The sequence below is a fragment of the Panthera tigris genome, chromosome E1 (assembly GCF_018350195.1).
Source record: "Panthera tigris isolate Pti1 chromosome E1, P.tigris_Pti1_mat1.1, whole genome shotgun sequence".
Taxonomy (NCBI): domain Eukaryota; kingdom Metazoa; phylum Chordata; class Mammalia; order Carnivora; family Felidae; genus Panthera; species Panthera tigris.
In genome coordinates this window covers 50,718,377-50,745,024 of record NC_056673.1, presented here as the reverse complement: position 1 = coordinate 50,745,024, position 26,648 = coordinate 50,718,377, and the positions used below count along the sequence as shown (strand labels likewise).

General features: G+C 37.4%; 1 protein-coding gene across 11 annotated transcripts in view; it reads right to left on the bottom strand.

Moving 5' to 3' along the window:
• Positions 1 to 21,947, bottom strand: part of KCNJ16 (potassium inwardly rectifying channel subfamily J member 16) — a 165,455-nt gene extending 143,508 nt beyond the window's left edge. For 4 of the 11 annotated variants that reach the window (XR_006211042.1, XR_006211043.1, XM_042965961.1 and 1 more), the window contains exons 1-2: positions 12,432 to 12,458; positions 8,741 to 8,901 (exon numbers count right to left, since the gene is read on the bottom strand). The gene's annotated coding sequence lies outside the window, so the exon portion shown is untranslated. The other 7 variants (XM_042965957.1, XM_042965954.1, XM_042965958.1 and 4 more) reach the window with 7 other exon arrangements.
• Between the last annotated feature and the right edge of the window lie 4,701 nt (positions 21,948 to 26,648).

Here is a 26,648-nt window from a genome sequence, read left to right as displayed (position 1 = left end):
AGACAGAAGGGTTTGTATTGAAGACTTGAAATGACAGGATAATGTAAAAATAACATAAGTACGTGTCGAATAATTAAGGATATAAAATGACAATATGAGAAAAATAGGCAGAATTAGGGAGGAGGGGAAGATCACAATTAAAATATGCAATCAAAGAAGGAACAAGTGTCATTGGACAAAATGAAGCTGTTGTTGAAATGAGAACCAGTACTCTGGAAAGTAAATGAGGAAATTATCCAGAATGTAGCACAAAGAGACAGGGAAATTAGAATACAAGACATCAAGAGAGAAAATAGGATAGAATAAGAAAGGATAAAAACGTCTAATAAGAATTACAAAAGGAGACACTAGAGATAATAGAAAATAAAAGACATGTAAAAGGAGTAGTTTGAAAATTTTCCAGAATTGCTGAGAATTGCTGATTGAATCCTTACATTTTAAAAGCAGACTCTGACCTATGGTTCTCAAAAGAGATTCAGAGAGTTCTGAGTCCAGTAGTGGAATGGACTAATATTCCTGCAGATAACAATTACAAATTGAACAAAATATAAAAAGAACTTTGAAGGCATTGCAGATGGATGGAAAAGAGTACAGAGAGCCATCGGATCTTTGAAAGAAGGAAATCACATGGGGTAAGACCCCCCATTAACAGAGCACCGGACATTCCCCATTGTAGGAGTCCAAAAAAGCTAGGACTCATCACACTGTATCCAAGAATTAATTCAAGGTAAAGTATGGACATGAATGTAAAAAGTAAATCCCAAACAGCTCTAGAAGGAGGCATAGGAAATTATCTTCTCTACCTTGGAGTAGACGACCCAGGATGCAAAAAAACATTTACTGTGAAAAGAAAAATAATAATTGACCAATTGGACTTCACCAAAAGAAAAACATGTTCTCTTCAGACAGCACCAGGAAAAAAAAAATGAAAAGGCAAGCCACAGCTCAGGAGAAAACACTTATAATTCATTTATATGACAGAAAGCACTATACACAGAATATACAAGGAACTGTTTACATCTATACAGATTTTTTTCTATTCTGTCTTATGTTAGTATTGGTGGTCTGTGTCTTCCAAGGAATTTTTCCCTTTCATTTAAGTTGTCAGATTTATTGCCATCAAGGTGTCCATGATTTTCCTTTGCTTTCAACAACTGTACAACAGAATTTTCTAGAGCACATAAGGATACTCTATGCTGGACCCACCCAAACTGAATATTATGTGTGGTGTCATAGTTAGTTTTAATAACGTTCAAAGGTGTGAAACCACACATTATATGTTCTGTGGCCACAATTAAACCAAATGAAAGCAATAATAAAATATGTAGAGATTCAGAACAATCAAAATATTTGGTAATTAATTAATCAATGGTCTTCTAAGTAGCCCATGAATCCAATTAAAAAACAAAAAAGAGAAAGGACATTAGAAAATATCTTGAACTGATTGTCAATAAAACATAACAAAAATCGACAGGTGTAGCTAAAGAAGTTCTTGGAGAGGAATGAATACCTTGAAATACTTAAAATCAATGTATAAACATTAAAATGTTTAAAATCAATCATCTGGCTTCGAGCCTAAGAATCTAGAAAATCAAGGGGCACCTGGCTGGCTCAGTCAGTAGAGCGTGCAACTCTTGATCTTGGGATTGTGAGTTTGAGTCCCACATTGGCAGTAAAGATTACTTAAAAATACAGTCTTCAAAAAAAAGAATCTAAGAAAACAAGGACAAATACAACACCAGGTAAGTGGAATAAAGGAAATAACTAATATAAGGATAAAGATCAATGAAATAGAAAAAGAGAGAAAATACACAAATCCAAAAGTTGGCTCTTTGAAAAATGTAATAAAATCAATAAACCTCTACTAACCATATATCTATTAAAAAACTGATATCTTAATAAAAAATATTGCCATAAAGAAATCTCCAGGCTTAAGTCATTTTACTTATCAATTTTGAATAGAGAATTATTCTATGTTCATCCATGGGAAGACTCAAGATTGTTAAAATGTCAATTTTCCACTGACTTGATTCATAGATTTCAGTGCTATCCCAACATACATCCCAGTAGATTTTTCTGAGAAACTGAAAAACTGATTCTAAAATTTATATGGGCATGAAAAGAACCTAGAAAAATAAACAATAAAGGGGGGTGGTGAGGAAAAAATAGAAAAAAATAAGTCCAAATATTTAAATAACCTCATTTTACATTATTCTTTAAAGCTACAATGATTCAATGTGTTATTGGCACGAGGACAAATCAATTAACAGAACAGAAAGTCCAAACAGATCCATATACACAGTTGACTGATTTTTCTACAAAAAAGCCCAGGTAATTCATTGGAGGAAAAATGCTCCTTCCCATGAATTATGCTGAAACAATCAACTATCTATGTAAAAGGAGAAAGAGAGAGAGAGAGAGGCCTAAGCCTTCCTTCACATCAGATACAAAAATAACTCAAAATTGATCACATATGGTCTTATGGTTACGTCCTCCACAGATACTGTCTTTTGTCACCTTCTAATGCTGACCTACCATTCATCTCTATCTCATGACATTTCATGCCTTATAAAACTATTCTATCACCCACTAGATACACTATGCATTTCTTGCCCTGCTCTATTTAAAAACCTTTCCTTCCCTTCACTATCTTCCAATTTCCTTGGGCAGACCAAGCAACCTTCTCTATTCCCATAGTATTTTTGTGAATATTTTAAATTGTAGTACTCATCACACTCTATCTTAATCACTGCTTCTCTGCTTCTCTTTTCTGATAGAATTTGAGCTTACCATAAGCAAAATCTAAATCTTACTTACAATGACAATCCTGAGTATAGTGCAGGGGGCATAATCAGTACCCAAAACGTGCCGCACAAGTTAATTACAGAAGAATGAATTAGGAAACAGAAATCCTTTTATTGTCCTTCTGGAGGCATCTCATCCTCAGAGTCAAAAATGTCTCTTTGCCATTAACTTTGAAGATCAGAATCACTGAGATGTTTTCATGGATGAAGGTCTTTAGAAGTTTACTTTTATCATGGAGAGGAGAAGGCAATTAACATCTATTTTACCTTCTATAGGCAAGTCATTGTGCTAGATGACTGACATACATTAATCTCATTTAATCCTTAACCACCGGTTCAGATATTAGTAGTTTCAAAATTGTTGAGTGAATTAGATTAGGTTTGGCCTTAAGTAACAGAAGGTGAAATAGTGGCTTGAATAATGTTCAGCTCAAGATCCATCAGTCTTGCTACAATACAGTTCTCTACACCTTTGTCCAAGATAATTGGTCCAGTCCAGAAGGAAGGAAAAGGGAAGAGAAAAAGAATAGGGCCCTTCCTTAGGAATGCAAACTGGTGCAGCCACTCTGGAAAACAGTATGGAGGTCCCTCAGAAAATTAAAAATAGAACTACCCTACGACCCAGCAATTGCACTACTAGGTATTTATCCAAAGGATACAGGAGTGCTGATTCGAAGGGGAACATGCACCCCAATGTTTATAGCAGCACTATCAACAATAGCAAAAGTATGGAAAGAGCCCAAGCGTCCATCGATAGATCAATGGATAAATAAGATGTGGTATTTATATACAATGGAGTATTACTCGGCAATCAAAAAGAATGAAATCTTGCCATTTGCAACAATGTGGATGGAACTAGACTGTATTATGTTAAGCAAAATAAGCCAGTCAGAGAAAGACAAATATCATATCATTTCACTCATATGCGGACTTTAAGATAAAAACAGATGAACATAAGGGAAGGGAAGCAAAAATAATATAAAAATAGGGAAGGAGACAAACCATGAGTCTCTTAAATACAGAGAATAAACGGAGGGTTGCTGGTGGGGTGTTGGGTTGGGGGTTAGGCTAAAAGGGCAAGGCGCATTAAGGAGGGCACTTGTTGAGATGAGCACCGGGTGTAACATGTAAGTGATAAGTCACTAAATTCTATACCCGAAATCATTATTATACCATATGTTAACTAACCTGGATTTAAAAGTAAGTAAGTAAGTAAGTAAGTAAATAAATACTGAGATAGCAAGTGACTTCAAAAGTAAAAAAAAAAAAAACAAAAAAAAAAAACGTTCCCTCCTTCTGGAGGCCACATTAATTGTGCCCACTGGGACACGTTAACTGCAAGGAAATCTTGGAAAAGTAGTGTTTTCTAGATGTGCGTGAGCCTAGAAAAAACAATCAGCATATGCATGGACATTTTATTTATTTCTATAGAAGAAGGAAAAAAAACCCACTATATTTTGAGTGGTTAAATTATAGTATTTGCCCTGATAAAGCCAGGATTCAAATACTTATCTGTCAGACCTGAGGACACACGCTTCAAAGCTAGTTGCCCTCCGTGGTCTTCACGAGTCTCATCTGCTCAAAGTCATCTCATTTTGCCAAGACCTTTCCTTTTTTGTTGAATAGTGAATATTTATTTTAATCTGTATGTTTCATATCCATGGACACTTAGCACATGAGAATATTCATGAGGTCACAGATGCGGAAAGCCCAAAGTGTTTGATGTCTGAAAAACCTTGAGTTAATTTTACAAACATTTTTCCTCTTTAAAGCATGAGATCTCTCATTGCTAAATTTTTGAAAGTCACAAAATTAAAGAATCCGACGGTTTAAAGGCCCGTACCACAAGTGGTCTCCCTGAGGATGAGAGAAACTGGTAATTGGCTAAGAAATCCACATGAAACTTAAGTAATTCAGATTTTATTGTGAAACTTTCATCTTTTTGTGAATTCCTCACTGCAAATTAAAATAGTGAGATGCTCATCGTTCTCATCTGTGCTGCTCTAAATCACTAGTTAGAAAAATTAACATCAAAAAAGCAAAATCTGGTCAAAATTCCCCCACACCAGGAATTCCATTTGTGGGTGAAACACATACATCCTGCAAAACTATCTTGTTTCTTAGATTTAGAGGTCCTTGAAATTCTTGCAGGAAAGGTGTTAGACCAGTTTATCAGTGTCGACACAAAGAAATAGTGGTTCCATGTGCGAACAGACCCACTGACACGGCTTAGATTGCAAACAAAATGGAGCTTGTGGCCAAGGATCTTGTTCTGGTAGTCATGTTACTTAAAACAAGCTGTCTGGGAAGGATGATAGAATAGATAACCAGCTTTCGCCTGTCTGTATCCCTCTGTCCGTTGGCTTGTTTATTTCTTTGAGGGGTGACCCACATGAGAAGTATCTTAATATCTCATACAGCGTAGAAGAAAACAAAAGGAGCTCAAGAAGCCAGTCAACATGCAAATACTACTTTTAACTTTACCTGTGGTTAAGATTAGGATTTTGACCAATTCTACAGGCTATCACAGGGACGTGCGATTTTTAACTGTTTACCCCTGTCGTCATCAGAATAATGTACTTCCAATATGACTATGTCCTAATTCCCAGAACTGCTAAATATGTTAAATTAACGGCAAAGGAAAATTAAGATAGCAAATAGAATTAAAGTTGTGCATCAGTTCGTTACCCCAGGTTATCCAAATGTGCTTACTATGATCCAAATGCCCTGAAATATGGAAGTGGAAGGCAGAAGAGTCAGCATCAGAGTGATATGATGTGAAAGAGACTTGACCCGCCATTGCTGGCTTTGAAAAATGGAAGGAAGCCATGAATCTAGAGACGTAGGTAGCCTCTAGAAGCTAAAAAGGCAAGAAGTCAGATGATCCCCCATAGTCGCCAGAAAAGAACTCAGCCCTGCCAACAACTTGATTTTAGCCCAGTGGAATCCATTTCAGACTTGCGACCTCCAGAATTGTAAGATAATAAATTTGTGTTGTTTTAAGCCACCGAGTTCATGGTAATTTGTTACAGCAGCATTAGGAAATTAATAAATCCCCTTAGTGTTTTTATCAATCCTTGGACATACTTTATCTAGGATGGAAAGATTCCTTCTTGTGACTGCAAATCCTTTCAAAGTTTTAGAAGACTCGGGGCGCCTGGGTGGCTCAGTTGGTTAAGCGTCCCACTCTTGATTTTAGCTCAGGTCATGATTTCACGGTTCGTGAGTTCAAGCCTTGCATCAGGCTCTGTGCTGACAGCATGGAGCCTGCTTGGGATTTTCTTTCTACCTCTCCCCTACTTGTGCTCACTTGTGTGTGCTCTCTCTCTCTCTCTCTCTCTCTCTCTCTCTTAAAATAAATAAACTTATTAAAAAAAAGTTCTAGAAAACTCCTCATTCCAGTGCACTTCCTATCTGTCACATATGTGTAGCCCATTCCTGAAAGATAGGATGTTCTTAACCAAGAGTCACTTCTCATTTCTCTGTGTTACTTCAAATGAACAAATTATTGCTTGTTAATATTTTACAGCTAAGTGAAAATACCAATTCGTTTCCAGAATCTCAACGTGCAGAGGGTACAGTTCTTTTGAATTATGAATCAGAAAACAAAACTGGAAGAGACTGAGGCCACCGACTTGCTATTGTTTTGATACTCTCTTTTTATGCTTTCAATATCAACTTTAATTACTAGCTGAAACTCAGCTGGATTTGAGTTTATAGTAGCTGGTAACGAAGTCGCAGGTGAGTATTTCTGACTATTGACACCAAATTGAAATTGCCGAGTGGAAGATAGATTTTATACAGTTAAGCTGACGAATCCCCAGTGCCTCCAAGAGTGTTCGGGATATGGTAGACACTGAATAAATGTTTGCTGAGCTAAATAAATGAAAGATGACCCTTTGTCTCTGGAGATCTGGTGATTCATTGATCATCACTGAGTTGAAGAGATAAAACAGTTGGAGGTACGTAAGACAGAAGCCACAGAAAATAGGTACAAGAACCAGAGTCCAATACAAGCACACAGAAGAAGAATCCCCCCTCCAAAGGGCACTTTATCTAAGACTGATATATTTAATGAAGAAGCAAGCATGGTACTCTCCTGCCCTTCCCAGTATTAACGTCTTTTTGGGGGAACATGTCAGCAGACGCTATTTGACTGGACTTCCAAAACTTTCCAGTTTGGAAAAGAGATACTGTGGAGTAAGTCTGTAGTGCGATTTCCATACAGTAAAATTCGCTCTCTGTGACACACAGTTCTATGGGATTCGATGCACAGCAATGTCGGTCCCCCTCCACTTCCCTCACATTGCCCCTTTATAGTTACTTCCTTGCCACTTGCAACCCCAGGCAACCACTGACCTGTTCTTCTTATAATTTTGCCTTTTCCCTAGACTGTCGTATCAATCGCATCACACAGCGCATAAGAAGGCTTTTGGGTCTCGCGCCTTTCACCTTGGAAACTGGATTGGAGTTGCATCCCTGTTACTTAGCAAGTCAACTTAATGGCACGAATGCACCAGTTTGCTTACCCAGTCACCAAATCAGAAACCTCTGGATTCCATCCAGGTTTTGGCAATTGTGAAGAAAGCTGCTATCATCATTCATGTATAGGTTTTTATGGAAACCTAAATTTTCATTTTTCTTGAGAAAATAGGGAGCAAAATGGCTGGGTCATACAGGGAGTGGATGCTTCACTTTCTAAGCAACTGTCACACTTTTTCCCAAAGCGACGGTATCATTTTGCATTCCTACTGGCACTGAAGGCTTGCTGCTATAGTTCAACAGCCTCACCGTGCCTTGATAATATCCGTTTTTGTGCGTCTCTTTCTTTGTTGTTTTCACCATTCTAATAGGCAAAGTGGTGAGGTTACTTCTTTCGGGGATTCCAAATAAAAAATAATGTCGACGATTCTGACATACCTTTGCAAGATCATCCAGGCGTGGATTCTGAAAGCATAGCTCAAAGACATGCCTCAAATGACTAGTTCCAACTCCCTGATTATGGTTGCAGTTTTATCCTAAACTGTATCCCAGGACACAGACTTTTAGAAGTACTTGCTCGTTTTAGTGACAAGTTCAAATAGCACTCAACTGATGATCAAAATCAAGGATTTGATTCTTGAATGGTCAAGGACCATCTGTCTGCCCTGCCCTCTGGCATAGCCCTGAGCCCAGCCTTCTCAGCATCCTTTTGTTATCAGGGGTATTAGGAAGGCCTGTCAGCTCTCCTTGGGAAAACGAATCCATTATTTGGAAAAATGAGCTCAAAGTTACCTTTCCATTCATTATGGCATTTTTTTAATATATAAAGAACAGCAATGTTCAAAATGAGAATGGTTGAAGGTTTTAAGAAAATGGAACATTTTTAAGCGCCAAGCCTGATCACTAGGCATTTAGGGCATTTAAATTTCCATCCAACACAATTCACGTAATACTACACAGTCAATGCCACATGAATTACCCTTCAGTTCTTTTTCTCTTCTAAGGCCTATCTCAATTAAGTCGTTTTCCCCCAGCTTTGAACTTTTAAGGCAAAAGAGGAAGATAAAAATCTGTGGGTTACTTTTGTAACAAGTTATGTTCTTTCTCAATGAATTTTCCATGACATCTGTTTAGGAAAATCTCAGAATATACCAAAATGAGATAATGATGGGGTTTTATATTTATCAAAGGCTGCTTTACCCCCACGCACAAGTAAGCTAAGTGTCCACTGCACAGAAGGACACTTTGGCATGCCCAGAGGCACAGTCAGCGAAAGGGGGGAAACCAAGAAAGGGAAGCTGGTTCTGGTGAAAAAGACCTCCCTGCATCCTCCCCCAAAAACTGGATCCATCTGAACTTGGCATTTGCGACATTGCTATCAACGTGGACAGACACCGCTCTCCTGTGGACAGGCAATGGGGGTAGACAAGCTCCCTCATGCTCTTGATATTTACTTGCCTTACTTGTTCTGCTTCCAGGTTGGACTTGAAAACAAATGTTAGGAAAGTTCTTGAAGATGAGGTAGTTTTGGAGGGGGGCTCATGATGCAGAAGGAGGAGACTTTCCTTTTGACTCTTTCATGGTTGGCCCCAACCTTTTAAGTCAAGGGTGCACCCTGGGAAAAAATAAGAGCTGTGATCAGATGTGTGATTTGCGCCCTAGATGTTTTCAATTGCCACGTGATTTATGATTGTGATTATTAAGAGGGATAACGTCCATTTCCACCTTCACGGTCACCACAGCAGGAAATTGTTTGATCTTAACTGTCAGTTCTCCGGAAATGCAGGTTATAATAGTGGCCACCAGTCATATGTTGAGATATTCACCTCTGCTTAGGAAGAGATTATCTCTAAGATTAACTTCAGGCTATATTTTTGTCCAATGCCTCTTGAGAATAAAGTTCATTTTTTTTCCCCCTCAACCTCTTCTTCACAGTATTAGTGAAGGGATTCCCTGGGTGCTGACCTGTGCTTAATTCTGTAATCCTCTAAATGTTCTCATATACTCCCTCACCCTTATGGTTCTCCTTCTAGTAATGCCCAACATTTATTTAGGTCTATGCCTCAAGCTTGGCATATTACCTTTAACTCCATCTTGAATTTCTATCTGCCTATTAGACCATAGATCTGTGTCTTGCTAGCACCACAGATATGTGCAAAACTGGACTCTCCATCCTCTGCCATTAAACCATTGCTTCCTTCTGATTCACCTCTTCCTGTTCAGGATGCTCCATCTTTCTAGATACTCAGAGACCCAGGCAACGTCCTATCTTTTGAACCTCTCTTACCTTCTACCTCAAGAAATGTCTTTATGCTATGTAGCTTCACACGCAATTTATTTTCCTCTACTCGTTTCCTTTCTGAGCACTCAACATCCTCAAGTGATATTTCACACATTGGGGCATCAAGAGCCTCCCTTAAGTAAGCTCTTGCCTCTCCCCATCCCAGCCAAACTAATGGTTACCAGACTAACTGACATAAAATTCTACTTTAACAGGCTATTTTTCCATCCAATAAACCAAATGTCTCCATGTGAATGTCCAGTAAAGTCCAATGTCCTGAGATGTTTTCCTCAAGGCTCAGTGAAGGTTGACCTGTATTTCTTTTTTTAATTGGGGTATAGTTGAAACACAATATTACAACTTATTTTGGGTGTACAGCCTAGTGACTCAACAACTCTATATGTTATGCTATGATCATCATGCGTGTGGCTACTATCTGTCACCATACAACACTATTACAGTACCATTGACTATATTCCCTAAGCTGTACCTTTGACCCCCTAACTTGTATTTATCAAGACCTGTACTTGTATCTGGCCATTTCCTTATACACACCCTACATGCTACTAAATGTTTTCTCTCAAATCCCTGGAATGGCTTATCTTTGGATACCACACCTTTGTCCATATTCTCTCCATCTCCAATTATTGTTCAATATATTCACCTATTGAAATCTAATCTTTCTTGTTTGAATTTGTTCTCAACTTCAGTGTACAGGAGGATAAACCCAAATGATGATCACAAAATTATATTTCCTTGGCCAATCTCAGAATTTTGACTGAATAGATCTATGACAGAACTTAGGAATCTATATTTTTAACAAGTTCACCCAAATTAATTCTCATACAGATAATCCTGGGACCAAAAACTGTGAGAAGTACTATAAGGCCCTGTGGGGGGAAAAACAAAACAAAACCCAGAATATATAAAGCCCTCTCTGATGGCTCTTGCTGAAAATATTTTACTTTCATTGGAATACATCGAGCATCTTGACTTATCTGTAGAAGAGTGGGTCTTTTGTCATAAGGCAGCCTGTATTAGCACACTTATTCCATTACTAGTTCTGGCTTTGGGCAAATCACTTAATGTCTCAGACCCCTTTCTCACATGCAGAATGAGTCAAACGATAGCATCCACCTAAGAGCATTGCTTTGACTTATGAGAAGCAGTGGGCCAGGTTCTGGCATAGAGTATATAATTATGTATCAGCTAGCATCGTATTTCTGCCATGGTTCCTAGATCACAATGACTTCTTGTGGCTTTAGATTCTGGTCCCAGCCTCCATTTTCACCCACTGCCAGCCATTAGGTTTATATGAACTGGGCCTTTCTCTTTAATAGATCAGAAGTCCCTTAAAAACAGTGATTACAGGAGCACCTGGGTGGCTCAGTCGGTTAAGTGTCCAACTCTGGATTTTGGCTCAGGTCATGATCTCGTGGTTTGTGACACTGAGCCCTGTGTCAGGCTCCATGGTGACAGTTTAGGATTCTCTCTCCCTCCCCCTCTCTCTCTGCCTTTCCTCTGCTCATGCCTCTCTCTCTCAAAATAAAGAAATAAACTTAAAAAAAAAAAAGCAGTGATTATATTTATAGGGTGAACATGGCGGGGGGGGGGAGCTGCTCAATAATGATGTTACTTTACTCTGCTTATATCACACACTTATTAAGTCTCTGAGTAGAGCAAATGCTCAATAAATGTTCTGTACGGGTTAATTCAGAAGTTCTGTGAAAATGAGCTACCTAAGCATATTTTGAGCAAGTTAAAATACAAGTGCATGTTACAGACTCTTAAAACTGCACGTATCACAGTTACTGTGATAGTAGCACAGTTTTCCTCTGATCAGTTGGTGGCAGAGCTGGGACTGAAACACAAGTCTCTAGACTCTGGTCCCAGTATCTCTGCCCGCCATCCCCCCCCCCCCCCCGTTAGAGGTGCTATCTGGCCGAGACCAAAAGTCAATTTGAAAAATTTGTAAAAAGTCCTGTAAAGATGTTCCTACACAGAACAGAATGTGCACATTTACTATTCTGGGTAATGAATTGAGTTCTGGTAGAGGTGAGTAGACACACGGGTTCCCTGTAAACTGCCTTTATGGAAAGTTACACAAAGCCAAGCATCCAGATTACAGCTTAAAACGAAGGATGTTTTAAGGATTATTAGAGTCAGGTCTTTACTCCTTTAAAATTCAGACTGCTTAGTCAATAGAGTAGCAGACTTTTAGCCTTGACATGCTGTGTCCTACTTTTCTAGTAGTACAGGAAGTGGAATCAGAAAAAGAAACTCTACAGGGCCCATGAGCTGGCAAACAAACAAAATGACTCTATGTCTAGAAATGGGTTTCAAACTCTAAAGTCCTTGGTCCATCCAGGATATCTTGTGTCTGTAATGTCAAAACTAATATGAGAAAAGAAGGGAGACAAAGCCCAGAAGTCTGGCAGCTGCCTATTTCCTATTTGAAGCTATGATCACTCCTATCTGTGTGATTAAAACAAATGTTTGAGAACTCACAGTGATATCTCATTGATCAGACACTACTAAGCAAATATTGACACCAAAACATGACAAAATAGTCCCATGATCTAGCCATGACAAGCCTTCAAAATTATTGATTCAATCCCACAATAGTTCCCAATTTTACTCTTACAATGTAATATTGGATATCCAGCCAAAGTTCCTTTTCCATTATTTTTAAAAAATCAAACACTTCATACTTCCTTGAGTGGTTATCCCACAATTGCCCATACTTGTACTTAGATTTTCCTTGTAGAGTGCCTACTTTTTAAAAAAAAATTAGCTTTCTCCAATATTCTTACTTATTTGACCTTCTTCTAACATGGTATAATATTCTCATTTAATATTACAACCTTTGTTTCTGCATGGTTGCCTTTTCCACCAAAGACAGATGTGGATTATGACATCATAAAACATAGCAATCAGCGCTGAGATTCTGTTACAAATATACACAGCTTGCTTCCCCCACCTCCCCTTACCTGTCTCCTTGAAAAGGGTAAGAGAGAAAGCAGGGAATCAATGCCCTTACCTCTTCTGGAACAGGCGATTCTTATCATCTCAGGCCTTTGGGAAGGTTTTTCAGCAAATAGGGATCATCACCTTGACTCTCCTTACTGGGGGAAATCTAGGAGGTAGAAGAATCCCATCAAGAAATACTTAATTAGAAAAAAAAAAAGAAAGAAAGAAAGAAAAGAAAAGAAAAAACAATTAGCAAATGGAAGGGGCACCTGGTTGGCTCAGTCGGTTAATCATCTGACTTGATTTTGGCTCAGGTCATGATCTCACGTTTCATGGGTGAGGGCGCCACACTGGGCTCCATGCTGACAGTGAGCAGCCTGCTTGGGATTCTCTCTCTCTCTCTCTGACCCTCCTCCACTCATGCTTGCTCTCTCTCAAAAAGAAAAAGACAAATGGGAAAAAGGCTGCCTTCTCTGGCAAAGAGTCATTTTTTTCTCATTCCTTCCTCAATAATTTTTTGATTACCCTTTATGTACAAATCCCTGTGTTCATAAAACTTACATTCTTTGGGTGATTTATCTGCCAGAGTCCCAGCAAGAAAAAATGCCACACTCAATTTATGGTAATTTGAGGAAGGAATTATTAGCAAAGTTGTAGTGAAGGCTCAGAGAAAATACACACACACACACACACACACACACACACACTCACAGGGTGGTGCCCCATGACTAGTAGCATCCATGAGAGGGATGAGGGAAGAGACTGAATCCTGGTAGTAGTGTCATGTAGAAGGACAGCCAGAACAAGAGGATGATATTTGGGGTTGAAGGATGAGAGGTGGAGGCAATCTAAACCGAGCCCATGAAGAAGGCACTCAGGGACAGATAAAGTGACCTCACTCCTCTCTTCACTCTGACTGTGGCCTCCCAATGGCTGAACACAACTGGATTTTGGAAGGCTTGGTAGAATTTATACAGGTCAGCCTCCCAGGGCACAGAGTAACGTGGAGAAAGAAGAATGGAAAATGATTTCAGAGAAGTGATCCCCATGATAATTGGCCCAAGTGGCAACACTCACTGTGTCTACCCACTCTCACTGAAACTAAAACTTCATTTTGCTTTAAGGAGAATAGTAAAGTCAGACACCCAGTTTAGGCTTGTCAATAGAGTAGTCTGTATACTTTGCATTTTGCAGGGATGTGGCATATTCTATTTTTGTATTATGTGCTGGTTTCTATGGTAGGATCTGCTAACATACATACATACATACATACATACATACATAAAAGGAGGAGGGAGAACAATGCCTAAAGTCTGTATTGTATGAACTAAAAAAAATGCTCTGATGTGAATACTTAACGTTTAGGGACCTAAAAATGAATAGTTTGGTGGACAGACTCTAAGTAGGCCTCATGAATCTTGCCTTTGTAAAATCTGCTTCCCTTGAGTTCGGGCAGGAACAGGGACTTGCTTCCAACCACGGAAAATGCAGGGGATGGCTGTCACTCCTTTGATTGTGTCAGTTACATGACAAAGGCAATGATGTCACCCCCACGATTCCATTCTATAAAACTGCCCTGCTAGTGGACTCATGCTAAAGAATTTCTCTCTTGCAGGCTTTGGAGGAGGAGTTTTGTGAAAGGGCCACATGGCAAGGGACAGTGGCGATCTCTTAGAGTTAAGAGCAGCCCTGGAAAATAGCCAGTGGGCAGCAAAGGACCTCAATCCTCCAAGCACAAGGAGATGAATTCTGCCAACAACCTGAGTGGGTTCGATGGTGGACCCATCCCTAATCAAGCCTCCAGATGAGAACTCAGCTCTGGGTGACACGTTGATTGTAGCTTTTCAGAGGACCCAGCAAAGAAAGTCATGCCCAGACTCCTGAGCCACAGAACCTGTGAGATAATGTATGTTGTTTTAAGCCACAAAGATTGTGGCAATTTGTTATGCAGTGATAGAAAACGAATCTAGATATTTCACTTTTCCATATTGTGTTATTAACTCCTTCTAATACTCTCCCAAATTCCGTACAACTCGGGCCTTTTGGCTCAGTCATTATTTTTGACAAAATCTATGTAGGATTTACCATTTATAAGCTGTTCTCATAAGTATCAAATCAACTATTCATCGATATAAGCCAATGTTATTGGTCTCAAATAAGAGACGAGGAAATGGAGACTGTGCGGGGTAAATCGGCTTACACAAGGCTAACCAACAAAAAAAAAAATGGCAAATTTTGATTTTGATCCCAGGACCTTCACTATAAATCCCAGATTATTCTACATTACTACTTCGTCTTCCTTAATTTATTCTTAGATAATTAAAACAAAGTGCCAATGAGCCATACTTGCTGGTCTTTACAAGGACCAGTTATGTTAACTGTTCCCCATGATGGCAAACTGCCTTCCCTTTACCTCAAAAATTCATGCGTTCCTGGGCCCGAGACTTAAAAGGTATGGCAACAGGAATAATCCCATGGAAAATTCAAAGGCTTCCCTCTGCTAATCATGCCTCAGTAGCAGCATCCTTATCTAAAATCAGGTTTTAAATTGCAGATAGGAGTGTTATTATCATCAGCAGCAAAGGCGTAAGGCCAACGTTTTAAAACACACGTTTTACGAAGTCTACCCAGGCTTAATTTTTTTTCTTTATTTTTTAAAAAATTTTTGTCAATGTTTATTTATTTTTGAGAGACAGAGTATGAGCAGGGAAGGGGAAGAGAGAGAGGGAGACACAGAATCTGAAGCAGGCTCCAGGCTCCACTCTGTGAGCACAGAGTCTGACACGGGGCTCGAACCCACGAACCGTGAGATCATGACCTGAGCCAAAGTCAGATGCTTAACCGACTGAGCCACCCAGGCTCCCCCAATTTTTTTTTCTTTAAATAGCTGAAAATAAAAAGCTTTCGGCAAACCATTTTATGATCAGCCTCAAATTCTAAACCTTAGTAGCAACCAAGCAGATGTTAATATTAACAAATAGATATTTAAAAAACTGTCTGTGTTGAAAGAAATACTTGGAAGTGAGGCAAAGGACTTACAATTTACCTCTTTGTGAATGGCCAATGGTGGAATTCTATCTGTGAGGTCTGTTGCTGGTTTGATCCAACAGCCAACAAATGGGGCATAAGGCAATCTCTTTTGAAATGGAGCAGAGCATTTCCTACAGTGGAGATCAAAGGCACTAGTACAAAAAGTCACCAAAGGGGGCACCTGTAATAATATAAATGAATGATTAAAATGGTCCCGCCCTTGTGTTTCATATTAGCTTGAACAGTGGTCATTAACATTTTCCCCCACGTTTGTCTCTTGACTTAAACCTATTAGTATCATTGAAGCTTAAGAATAATTTTATAACAAATAAAGGATTGTTTAATGTTTGCCAAGCATTTAATAAGCTTCTAGAAAATATCCCGTGTTAGTTCAGCTCAGAATTTGGCCCAAGATGAGAGGGTTTTCTATGATTGTTGGTTGCTTATGTTTCTGAACCTGCATTTTAAATGACAGCAGGTTTGGAAATCAATGTGATTCAACCTCGGAATGCTCTTGCTATGTGTCTGCGTGTCTTTTATCAGGGCCCTTGATTAGAAGGAGAAGAGAAAGGAGTCTTTTTTGTTCCATTTCTCCCTGTTATTATATTCATTAGGAATCTTTCCCTTTCTTTCCGCCAATTAGGACCTGTCCCAATATGGCGGGACCTCCAGAGTACTGCTGCTGTCTCACATGCATGACTCTTTCCAGCAATCATTTGGCTTGAAATTCAATCCCCCCCCCACTTTTTTTCCCCTAAGGAAACACAGTTCCACTTAATTCCACAGCATTTTATTTAGAGTTTGTAGGACTTAAGGATTTATTATCAAGAGAAAATGAGAATGGTTCCATTTTCACTTTAACTTAAACAAACAGCCTCACTGGGTGCCCAAATCCTTGAAATAATTAGCCCTTGCTTGTTCTACAGGGAAGCTTCTTAGGGAGTGTGAGTTCAGATGGATAAAGCAAGAGATTGACAGTATGGACTTGGATCCTAATCCTGACTCCACCACTTAACTAGTTCTATGGGTTTCGATATATCAAGTAACCTTTTCAAGTCTATTTCCTAATCTGTAATAGAGTCATACTCATCATGGCTTCTTGAGACCAATAAAAGGGTTGGAAGAATAGTAACCAAGGCCTTATCCCACCATCTGGAACATGAGAAGTTACTTAAAAGTGCTATTATTTCAGGACTGAAAACTGCGTACTTTCCTCCGATTGCCTTTTTCTTAAGATTTCATTTTAAGTAATCTCCACACCCAAAGTGGGGCTTGAACTCACAATCCCAAAATCAAGAGTCACATACTCCACCAACGAGCCAGCTGGGCACCCCTGATTGCCTTTGTTACTTACTCCATCAATTCTCTTTGATTTGCTCTCATTATTGTTTGACTAGCTCCATGCAGACATGTGGGATTCTGTCTACGAAGTATCAAAGGAGACAAAACCAGTTGAAAAAATACCAGCTTATTCTGCTCATCTATTTGCTTTGAAATGTAGGTATATCTTTACTGGTCTCCCCGCATTTACCTTCAAAATAACATTGAGGGTTGCTATCAGAGTAGAGCGGCAAGCTGATATAAAACTTTGTTCATTCTTTTATTTAAAGATTTTTTTTTTTAATGTTTATTTATTTTTGAGACAATATGAGAGACAAAATGCAAGCAGCAGAGGGGCAGACAGAGCGAGACACAGAATCTGAAGCAGCCTCCAGGCTCTGAGCTGTCAGCGCAGATCTTGACACGGGGCTCGAGCTCACAACCGTGAGATCATGACCCGAGCCGAAGTCAAAGGCTTAACCGACTGAGCCACTCAGGCGCCCCAGTTTTTGTTTTATTTTAAGTAATCTCTGTACCCCTGAGATCAAGAGTCACATGCTCTTCTAACTGAGCCAGCCAGGTGCCCCTAACTGTGTTCACTCTTGAAGAGTGTTTTCCAAAAAGCCTCTGGTACATAAAGCATTCAGTGCATTTTTGTTCATGAAATCAATAAATAACTGAAATGGTCCCATTTAATTAATCATTATGATGACTAGAACATTAAATCATTACATCTTTCATTAAAAGTATTTTACATCAATTAGTCATGTACTTTTAAATTAGGTTCTTTAGCTTTCTATTTTTATTTTTCAAAGGTCAACAAGTTGGCACTATAAGGACATTTTTGCTGTCACCATTGCAATTTAGGGAGAAGTAGCATCTCTGTAATATTGTTTCTTCTAATGAATGAATTTATTACACTTTTCAATTCATTTAGATCTTACTTATTATCTTTCAATAAAATTAAAAATTTTTCTCTTGTACATGATTTTATTTATTCTTAGGACTTTTATACTTTTTGCTTAAATCATAATCTATGTTAAGTATACTTTTGATTTTGGAATAATTTTAGATTTACAGAAAAATTGCAAAGATAGTACAGAGAGTTCTCATAAACCCCTCACCAATTTCAATTGCCCCTAAAGTTATCATCTTACATTACTGTGGTATCTTTGTCAAAAATAAGAAATCGACATGGGAACATTACTCTTAACTAGACTCCAGACTTTATTCAGATTTCAGCAGTTGTTTTTATTCTATTAATGTTCTTGTTCTGTTCCAGGATCTCATCCAGGATAACACATTGGTTGTCATGTCTCCTCTGGTCTATGATAGTTTCTCAGCTTTTCCTCTTTTTTTATGACCTTATTAGTTTTGAAGAGAATTGGTCAAGCATTTTGTAGAGTGTTCTAGAGTTTAGGTTTATCCAATGGTTTGTTTTTTGTTTTGTTTTCATAACTGAACCTGAGTATGGAGTTTAGAAAGGATACCACAGAGATAATAAGTACCTTTATCATCACTTAATGTTACTGGGTCTACAGATTTCACATAACATCACCATAATGTTAACCCTGATCATCTGGCCAAGGAAGTATTAAGTTAATATTTTTCTCTCCTGGACTCTATTCTTTAGAAATGAGTTTAGGGGCACCTGGATGGCTCAGTCTGTGGAGTGTTCAACACCTGACTTCGGTTCAGGTCAGGATCTCAAGGTTTGTGGGTTTGAGCCTGACATCAGCTGTCAGTGCGGAGCCTGCTTGGGATTCTCTCTACCTTTCTCTCTAGCCCTCCCCACCTCTCAAAATAAATAAATAATTAAGAAAAAAAAGGAATCTGTAAGATTCACCTCCTAGAGGGCAGGCGTATCTACATGTGATATCTGGAATTATTTTATAAGGAAAATTTTGTCTTTTCTCCATTTATTTTTTTTTCCCATGATTTATTTACACCAGATTCATGTACATTTATTTTATACTCTGGGATATAATTCAACACTATGTTATAGATTTTGTGGCTCAAGTCATTCCAACTTTGGCCATTAACTACTTAATCATTGGCTTTTCAAGTTGTTTTAATAGGTGTATAGTTATATCTTACTGAGATTTAATTTGCATTTCACTAATAGCTAATGAGGACAAACATCCTTTCCTGTGTTTATTTTCTATCTGTACTCTTTTTTGATAAAATTTCTCTTCATTTTATTTGCACATTTTCTAATTGATTTTTTTTTTTCTTTTTTAATGTTGGGGTTTGAAAGTTCTTTATATATTCTATATACAAGTCCTATCTCGGATGTTGTTACTTGAAAATATTTTCTCCTAGTCTTTAGATTAAATTTTCATCCTCTTAACATTGTCGGGGCACCTGGGTGGCTCAGTTGGTTAAATGTCCGACTAAAACTCAGGTCATGATCTTGAGGTTGGTGAGTTAGAGCCCCCGCATCAGGGTCTGTGCTGACAGCTCAGAGCCTGGAGGCTGCTTCAGATTCTGTGTCTCCCTCTCTCTCTGACCCTCCCCCACTCACAATCTATCTCTCTCACAAATAAAAACTAAACATTAAAAATTTAAAAAAAAACCCTATATTAAAACAATAACATTGTCTTTCACAGAACAAAGAAATTAATTTTGATGAAGTCCAATATAATTATTTTCTTGTATGGATCATGCTTTTGGTGTCATGTCTCAGAACTCCTCATTTAGCCCTAGGTTCTAAAATTTTTCTGTTTTATTCTCAAAGTTTTATAGTTTCACATTATAATCCATGAACTTTGAATTAATTTTTCTGTAAGTATAGATTTATACTGACATTTATTTATTTGCCTTTCTTTGTTTGTTTCAGCACCATTTGTTGAAAAGACCATATTCTTGTATTGTTGTAAACTTACATTAAGTCTTAACTTTGGGTAGGATGATCCCTCTCAGTTTATTCTTTTTCAAAATTATGTTTAGCTATTCTTGGGTCTGTGCTTTGCATATAAATTTTAGAATGAGCTTCTCCAAATCTGCAAAAAAACATTATTGGAGTTTTGACATGAATTGCATTAGCTTAATAGATCAAATTGGGGAGAATTGGTGTTTTTATTTTTACTATGTTGAGATTTTCTGTCCTTGACATGATTGTCTCACCATATATTTAGATGTTCAGTGTTTTATAATTTTCAGCATGCATTTAACATTTTCAATGATTTATAGTTTTCAGGTCCTATACATATATTGCTAGATTTTTCAAAATTTCTTCTTTTTTTGACTGATTGTAAATAGACTTGTATTTAATTTTGATTTTCATATATATTCACTGCAAATATATAGAAAAACAGTTTTTTTGTGCTGTTTTGTATCCTGTGATCTTACAAAACTTATTATTAATTCTAAAAGTTTTGTGGGGTTGCTTTGGGGTTTTGTTTGTTTGGTTTTTGTTTTTTGCAGATCCTTTGGTATTTTCTATGTGTACAATCTTGTCATTTGGAAATAGGTACAGTTTTAATTTTCCCTCTCCAATCCATATACCTTTTCTTTTTCTTGTCTTATTGCACTGGATAGAACTTCAGCATTCTGTTGAATAAGAACGGTTAGAGCAAACATTCTCACCTGGTTCCTGATCTTAGAAAAGCTCATTCACCATTAAGTATGATGAAAGCTCTTCATATTTTTGTGCATGCTCTTTAGAAAATTGAGGCTATTCTCCCTCTATTTCTTGTTTCTGGAGAATATATGTATATTGTCTTTTAATCTCCCAATTGATATGATCATGTAACTTTTCTTCTTTAACTTAGAGATCAAATATATGACAAAATTTAATACTCATTTATTATAGATGTATATTATATGTAAATACACATTAATTAAAAAGAGAATATATAGATTATCCCAAAGCAAGAGATAGAAAACATCTTCAAAAAAAAAAAAGAAATTATTATGTATACATCTAACAATATATATATAGGACCTAAAATTTAAATTACACACCACTGAAAACGGTTATGTTAAATGTACACTTAAAAATAAAATACTGACCAAAAAAAAGAACATCTAAATAAATGGAGAGGCAACTATGTCAACAACAGGAAGATTCAACATAGTAAAAATGCCAATTCTCCCCAATTTGATCTATAGGATTAATGCATGCATTTGAGAATATTTAATTAGCATAGTATAACTGGAATGAGCCCCAACTGACCATGGCACATAATTCTTTTTATATTTTGCTGGATTCAAGTTGTTAAATTTTTCTTTAGGAATTTTAGGTCTAAGCTCACATGAGATCCTGCCTATAGTTTTGTTTTGTTTTGTTTTGTTTTTTTCACTTGTTCTGTGTCTAGCTGTGATATCAAGGTAATTTTGGCTTCATTAAATGAGTCCTAAAGTTCTTCTTTATCTTTTGTTTCTTGGGAGAGTTTGTGAAGAATCACACTAACTCTTCTTCAATTGTTTGAGAGAACTCTAAATATTCTAGTGACCTGTATCTTAGTCCTAAAACTCTGATTCATAATAACATGGGATCAGGAACACTGAGGAAAGGTATAGTGACTTTATTCAACGGTTATTTTCAGGTTATCAAAACTCTTCAATCATGCAGCCTTAAAGGGATGTCAATATGTGGAGATTTGAGTAAAGAGATAAAATTCAGGGACAACTGCTTCAGCAAGTAAATTCTCCTGAATTCGGAAAACCCAAATAATTAATCTGTGGGCCAAATTCCATGTTCACATATTTTCTATTTCAAATGTAGATTAAATATAACACTTGGGAGATTACAAAGAAGGGAACTTGGCTCAGAGAAAGCTGCTGCATTAAGTCAACATTCCTTCGTAGATTGAAACTTGGTTCACGTTCTGAGTAACGCACCCGAGACAACATAGGTCATTGTGAGACTTCCTAAGATCAGATCTTCTGCATGATACATTCCCCCAAAGTGAATAATGGTTGGAGTCCAGAGCCAGATTTTTCAAGGATGACTTTTTCTAACACATCATAAAAATGCAACCCCATCTTCTTCCTTACCTTGAATACTTTTCTTGCCACATACATAGCTTTATTTTCAATATATTGCTTTCTTGACTACTCCTCTGAGTGAGCTCTCTCACCAAGATCAATATGCCTATAGCATGAAAAGGAGAAAAAAAGGTGTTGGAAGAAGATAGTAAACCTGTCCCAATGAGGTACTTGCTGGCTAGCTCTTGGAGACAGCTGTACATAAGATTGTACTACCAGCACATACACTGAAAAGTACTGATATGAGCCCAGAAACACATTCTTCCCCAACTAAGATCTGAGATCCCATGGGTGATGTGCAGAAGGTAAGAAATGGTTTGTATCAATAATGAACAGGCAGCCCACACATTAAAATCAGTTTTCAAAATAGACATGTCTTGCATACTGCAAGAATTATAAGACTATTCTTAAGCTAATCCTTGGTTTCTTTTAGAAGGCCAAAGAGTTTAGAGAATTGTATATGAAAGACACAGAAAGATATATATATATATATATATATACACACACACATATATATATATATATACACACACATATCAGTAGATAGATAGATGCCATATTATAAATATATATATTCTATATATATATTCATATTATATTTATAGGAGATATATATATATATACATATATATATATATATATATATACTTTAGGAGATATATACACACACACACACACACACACACATATATATATATATATATACACATATACACTTTAGGAGATATATATATATACACTTTAGGAGATATATATATATATACACACACACACACATATATATATATATATATATATATATATATATACTTTAGGAGATATATATATATATACATGTGTGTGTATATATATATATATATATATACTTGTTCCTGATCAAGGAACAAGATAGATAGTCTATAGATAGATCGATAGAATAGATAGGATAGATAAGTGTAATATCCTAGATAACATCTTAAACCTTGGAAGTATAATGCCTATGTTTGGCTTGGTTTTGTTTTGTTTTTGTTTTCCAAAACTTACAGCAATGGTTCTGAACCAAGGGCAATTTCCTCTCAGGGGCCACTTGGCAATGTCTATAGATATTCGTTATTATATGTGTGGGGGAGGGAACTACTGGCATCTAGTGGGTAAAGGCCAAGGATGCTACTAAACATCCCACAACAAAGGGGCGCCTGGATGGCGCAGTCGGTTAAGCGTCCGACTTCAGCCAGGTCACGATCTCGCGGTCCGTGAGTTCGAGCCCCGCGTCAGGCTCTGGGCTGATGGCTCGGAGCCTGGAGCCTGTTTCCGATTCTGTGTCTCCCTCTCTCTCTGCCCCTCCCCCGTTCATGCTCTGTCTCTCTCTGCCCCAAAAAAAAATAAATAAAAAACGTTGAAAAAAAAAAAATTAAAAAAAAAAAACAAAAAACAAAAAAAAACATCCCACAACGCACATGACATCCATCCCCTCAGTATAAAGAATTATCTGACCCAACATGTCAATAGAGCCAAGGTTGAGAAACCTTGATTTAGAATAATAAACTGGTCAGGCATACCAATGAACTTTTAGGAAGTCTTAGGTTTATCATTGAGTTTATTTGGGAGAAAATATCAGATACCAGCATCTAAAAAAAAGGACATTATTGCCACCTCATTTCTTTAACAAATCAGTCAATGCATTCCAGTGGTTCCCATGGCCACGCCATAAAATATATGCTTGTTTATTTCATTCCTGGATGAGGGAGAATAAGAACATTGCAAGTTGTCTCAATAATTTCCAGAGGATCTCAATAACTAGGACATTATACCCCAAGTCTGAGAAAAATCAACTAACATTTCAGGAAATTTCCCTTCTTTGGCAAAACTGAAAGGCTGCAAACAAATTCACTTTCAAATTGATATTTAAGGGCATTTTATGAGTCTTTTGGATGTCTCTCCAAGTCTTGCTGTAGTTGCTGTGTTGAAAAGTTGTAAACTTAGTTGCAATAAAATAGACATTATTTTTAATTGTTTCCTCTCAGCATTATCACATATATGGGGGGGGGGGGGGAGCAGTGAGGAAAGTGAGTATTTACAGTTCCAAACAGCTTTCATACTGTCATCAGTCTATATCCCAAAGTGTTTCTGCACTGAAAGAAAATATATTAGCAGAGAAATATGAGGGAAGAAACACTAAAAAGTACCAGATGGTCTTGAAACCTTGGAACAGATCATTTGTATCCTTTGTAACTTTGTTGCTTCCAGGTATTATTATCCATGTGGACTATTAGACCAGAAGAGTTAGTCTCCAACTCTGAAGGTCAGTGTTAACCTTACCACGTCCAGGACATCTGAACATTGAAGCTCCATAAAGAATAGTTCCGAGAACTCATCCAATTATTTGATTTGCTTTTCCAAAATTAAAATTTGGCTAATAATAACAAAAAAAGCAGAACATGCCAATCGTTATAAATTAGCCTAAAAAAAAAGAAAACCGGGGCTACTTGAAACTAGGTATCTGGGGATGCTGAACATAATCCAAGATCAGCCAACTCTCCCTGTGTACAATACTTTGTAACCAATCTTCTAGCTGGGCTGTTTCTTTTTAACAATTAGTTCTCCTGATTCCACGTAGACTTTTGGTGCCCCAAAGGCGTAGGTCGAATTTACTTAATAACCAAGTCACTCTACTTTTTATTTCATTGACTCTCTAACAATAGAAATTGTATGAATGCTCCATTATCAGCCACTGCAGCCACACTGGCAGTGTTGGATTAAGAACTCAAGTGTAAGCACAAAAAAAAAAAAAAAAAAAAAAAAGAACTTTTACTGCCATAAGGTTATTGGAAATTGGAGCTATTCAGGGGTCTAAAACTATGAGACTTGCTATCATGTCTTTTCTGTTTTCATTAAAAAAAAAACTACTAGGAAAAAATGGCATAAACAAATATAGTAGACAAATAATTGCCTGTTTCTGGCATGGTTACTTATTTCTTTACATTTGTTTTATTGTTAAAAATGATACCCTGTTCCTTGTTTTCCTTCTAAGCGATGTCAAGTACAGATAATGACACACGTTTACAATATGTGAAAAGCATTTTACAATGATTGGTCTCTTTTCATTCAGGTTTCAAAATAGGGTATCAAACCATATCCTTTCAAGGTTCAGGGAAAAGTCAGGTTTATTCAAGGATCGTAAAAGTTTTTCATGACTGAAACATGAAGGAATATGAAAGTGAATTTTTGTGTTAGAATTTTTCAAAATCAGAAAGATCATATTCACAGTTCTTATCATTCACTTATTTCTATGGGACCTTTCCTATATAATTTGTATCCTGGTTACTGATTTCAAACCAACTAAAAACTAGCATACATTTTGTAAGAACCCTTCATACATGAGGCAAAAAAAAAAAAAAAACAACAAAACAACACCTAATAATTACTTTGTAGCATGAACTCCATTAAAAGATATGTCAACTTGACCCCCACCCCATGCATGATCTGTAACATCTCCCTCAAAAATGTGTCTTTGGTCTCAAGGTACAGCCACAAGGAGCACCAGGTTGAGTGTATGTGAATCATCCATCCAAAACACATTTCACTCCTGGAAAAAGAATCAAAATCACACGTGAGCTATTTGGGGACATGCCACCATCTCTGTGCAAGTAAAATAGCACATCAATCTTATATGGAAACAGATGACACTAGTAAAGCCTTTTCTTGCAGGAACATGCTAAACAGAGGAGAACAGGTCACGACCTGCATTCAGCAAGTTAAAAAGAAAAATTAAACACGTTGGGACATGCTCGATTGTATCAGAGACATTGGACAGAATTCACCCACTTTTAGGGTTGTAATGAGATAATCAGTAAATTCGCTTATAACAAGCCATCCTGCAGAAAAGAAAGAATTAATGCAATGTCAATATAAACTGTCCTAGGAAAATTAAAAACAGGGAAACCATATAACCAAGGGAAAAGAGAATAGGCACACCAAAGTGCTACGGTGTCTTTGCCACACTAAAAATGTATCAGGAGGACAGGTGTCCCTCATTTTCATTCAGTGATAATTAGTTCTTATTGTAGTTTCCATAATGGACTTTTATTAAGCACCTACTACATTCTAGACACTTGAATAATCCATCTCGCTAAATTGTCCTCTCCACCCTGCCAATTAGGCATCATCACACAAATGAGGAGGCTAAGGATCGACCCGCTAAACATATCAGGATGAGTCTGTGGTTAGAATTGCAGGACTATTTTTCTTTCCACTATTCCACAGCTACCTTCAAACAGGTTCAAATTTACCTTGTTAAGTTCCTTGTATTCTTCTTGGAGGAAAAAAATTCCTGTATCATTACTGAGCTTGTGTGTGCATGGAGAAAACTGTGACCCCCAAGATGAATATCTTCTGGTGGTTGATATTAACAAATTAAATATAAACCTCACCCAGACACCGATGCAAATGGAAGACAGTTAACCCTGGTGAGGCCCCACTAGATACTCTGCTTCCCCAAATCCTTTTAATTTCTGTTTGGAGAGATTCAGAAATCTGTCGAAGAGAAAGCTATTAATAATTTGTACCCAGGTCCGCCTTATTCCAAAATCTTTTCTCCTCTACCACAACTTGCACCTTGTAAAACTATAAGATGGACGCACTGACTCCTGGATGTACTTTTCTGGTAAAGATCCTAACTTGCATTTCGTACAGCATCCAATTTTTTAGCTGTCTCCTTGGATTTTAGAAGCCTGCTATTCCTTTATTCAATCCATGGTATTGAACCACGGAAATCTCACGAAACGTTTTCC